The sequence below is a fragment of the Formica exsecta genome, unplaced genomic scaffold, assembly GCF_003651465.1.
Source record: "Formica exsecta isolate Colony F162 unplaced genomic scaffold, ASM365146v1 scaffold382, whole genome shotgun sequence".
Taxonomy (NCBI): Eukaryota; Metazoa; Arthropoda; class Insecta; order Hymenoptera; family Formicidae; genus Formica; species Formica exsecta.
Window position 1 is genome coordinate 10,976 of NW_021851062.1, and position 3,679 is coordinate 14,654.

A 3,679-nucleotide genomic window follows, 5' to 3' on the forward strand; every position below is an offset into this window, starting at 1 on the left:
ATCTAAATCAGGAGACAATTTATTATCTGTGATGGAAAATCCGGATGTAAAAGCATATTTGTTATTTTTAAAGCATATTTTAAATTTTTTAAATTCTTTTAATGCATTTTTCAAGCTGTGGAAACAAGAGTTCACTTGTTGCAGCCAAAGTCATTGGAACTTTTAATAAGAATTTCCAAACATTTTTTGAAACCAGAGCTTGTAAAAAAATGTATGTAATGATTTTAAATTTTCTGAAAAAGAAAACCATAAATCTTTAAATGATATAAATTTAGGATATGAATGTGAAGAATATCTCGAAAGTTTGTAACGATACCGTTACTAACGGCCTAGCGGGCCGTTCCACCACGCGCAATTCTGAGGCTCGGCGCCATTGGCGCCCCTAAGCTCCCACACCCGTGTCACGGCCCCACCGTGGGGCCGCCCCACCGCGCACCGATTCGCGTGAGTGGGAGGCCGGCCGCCGGTATATAAGGCGCTCCGGCGAGCGTAGCGTTACCAGTTCCCGATCCCGAGTCCTACCTAGTACAACTCCTGATCCGAAACCTATACCGCGTTACACCAGGCTACGGGCTACCCGTAGTTACGCCGGGTTACCCGGTTGCTGGGACGGCGCACCCTGATACCTAGCGTTACACCAGGTCACGGGCTACCCGTGGTTATGCCGGGCTTCCCGGTTGCTGGGACGGCGCACTCCTAGTTCGTAAGACCGTACCGCGCCCCGCGCACCGTTCGTGTATACCGCGACCGTTTCCACCGTAAGACCATTTTGGTCTCCGTGTATCTTTCCGTCTAAATACCGCGACCCGTTAGTTCGTAAGACCGTTGTACATATACCGTAACCAGTAAGACCGCTCCGGTCTCCGCGTCCTGATAGACTCTAGCACCGTTTGTATATCCCGCGACCTGTTCATATTGTAAGACCGCCTTGTATATACCGCGACCTGTCCGTATTGTAAGACCGCACTGTACATACCGCGCATTCTGACTGTAGAGTTAATTAGACATTAGGATTCCCGCCAAGTGTCGCTATAGCGTAAGACAGCGACAATAAGTAAGGTTATGAACGCATTAATTTTTATTATATTTACCCAGATAGCACGCATGTCTAAAAAATATCTTTAAATTGATCATTTATTATTTATTATATAATGAACTAATTATATTTTTCATAATAATGTTTAATCTCTTACTGTGTGCTCTTATATTGTGGCCCTGGTTCACTCAACATATCACTCTGCTCACTTCCTCAGTCTTTAGTCTTTCTCGCTACACAGTCTTCAGTAGGAAAAAGGCGCTAACAACGTTACGTGATCAGCTCTATGATTGGCTGGCACGTTTTGCATAGGAACAAGAATCGATATGATTAGCTGACACAGCAAATTAAAACTAGTCACGTGACTCTCTTGGCGCTTCTTTTCTATTCGATTATACCCGGAATACAAAATGGTGTAGTCAGAAAGTTGACTGTAAGTCGTCTTTGAAATCGATTACGTAAAATTCTTTTTCGATAAAGAATAAACATTTTCGCGCGTAGTAATATATTTCCTTGAGTAGATCAATGAATTTGATTATTCACGTAAAATATATATTATTTTCGATTGGATATAAGAAGACTTTTAATTTCCTGGAAATGGGTTGCCTCTAATAAGTCGACTTACAGTCAACAGTTAAAGTCAACAAAACTCATCCTGGAAATGGTCGACTTAAAGTCGACTTTAAGCCGACTGGAAAAAGTCGACTATCAGCCGGCAAACAGCCACCCGTGTTGTGTGGGTTGGTGGTAAATCTGTATATAAATAATAAGATATACTAACAGGACCCCAGGTAGCAAGGTATCGTCATTATAACGTCATTTTAAGGTCATTTCTCGTCACATGACGTCAGTCGACTAAATAATGACGTAACACAGACGTGATGTTTTTGACGACATATTATCGTCACAGAAATAACGTCATTTAATCGTCTTTTTAAGGTTATTTACTGATCAATTAACTAATGTTGTTAAAATACATCAATATTAAAATTATCGTATTTATATAAGAAAAATAATAAATATTTTATGATACTTATAAAGTTTACATGACTTTCTGTTCAAAACCCTTGAAAATACGGTATTATTATATTACAAAACTATGAAATATTGTTTAATATTAATAATTGACCAGGATATTCAGAAACCGAATTTCCTCAATAAGCTGAAATATATTATTAATTAATACCATAAATAGACAAAATATATAACAGAAACATTGAACATTCTACTTACCCGATAATGCGGCAGCATAACATATATGTATGTGCAGGTACAATTTTCAGACATGTTTAAATAGTTTAACACTTCTCTTTACAAAACTTAAAAACTTCTCGTCACACGGTGTTCTTTATTCGCTGCTCGAAACGTTGTGACAGCTACGACAGAGCAGACATTGTCTTGAACATTTTAGAGTAGGGGATGAATCACTTACGAAGAACGCTTACTCTCAACTCTTGATAAGAAAACAAAAGGTAGCACGTTCCCGCGGACAATTGTCTACAAGTCTTTTAAATATGAATAATATATTATTATATTAGATAAACCACTATCGAACGGCTATTGAACGACTATCGAACGGCTTTGAACGGTTATCGAACGGCTATGAACGGCTTTTGAACGGCTTTGAACAGCTATCGAACGGCTATTGAACGGCTATAAACGACTATTGAACGGCTATCGAACGGTCAGAATGACGTTTTACGTACTACTGTACAATGTATACTGTATAACAGTACCAATGGCATGGATTAACTTTGAGCAATCTACATTTCAAATGCCGAAAAGAAGTAAACAGCTTACTCAAGCCTGCATCAAACAGGCGTCGCCATGTGATGATTGGAATGAATACACCCCATACAGCACAGAACATTGCAATTACATTGCAGCAATGTTACAATCTTACAAGTTGCAATGTAATATTGTTGAGACATTATTGGAACATATAATTGTAATATTTCATGAGAATGTTACAGCCACATTCCAAAAACATTACAAGAAACAGTTTTCGATAATCGCTAATTTGTTCGTTTACCGCTATGCGGCACACGTTGCGTTATCAATCCCGCATTTAAGTTTTAATCACGATGGTTATATAAAGCTTGCAAAAAGCGACTAGTAAGATTAAAGATATAATAACTATTTTGATCAGTATAATTTGTCTGATACGATCCCAATACAAAGAATTCAGATATTGAACTGTTCGTTCAGAAATCGGACAAATAAGTCCGAAAAAGTTAAAATTATTCGTTTATTGTCTACTTAAGATGTAAAATAGAGTTTGATATTTATATAAATAAAATTTTAACTTTTATGAATTAAATTATTTAATCATTATCAATTTCTTAAATTTGTAAATTATTTATAAAATAGCGATGTTAATTATAGAAAACAGAATTATAGATAACAGAAAATTGTTTAATAGTTTCCATTTCTGTATAAAACCAAAAATTTGGTAATAATCTTTTAATAAGTAAAATGCTTCAAATTTAATAAATAAACATTGAGAATATATAAAAACATCCAAGAAGGACGAGAAAAAACTCGTAATTCACAAAATCTTTCTTTCTTATCTCTCTTGGATCGTCTTTATATATTTTCAAAGTTTATCTATTAAATTTGAAGCGTTTTGCATATTTGTAGCAA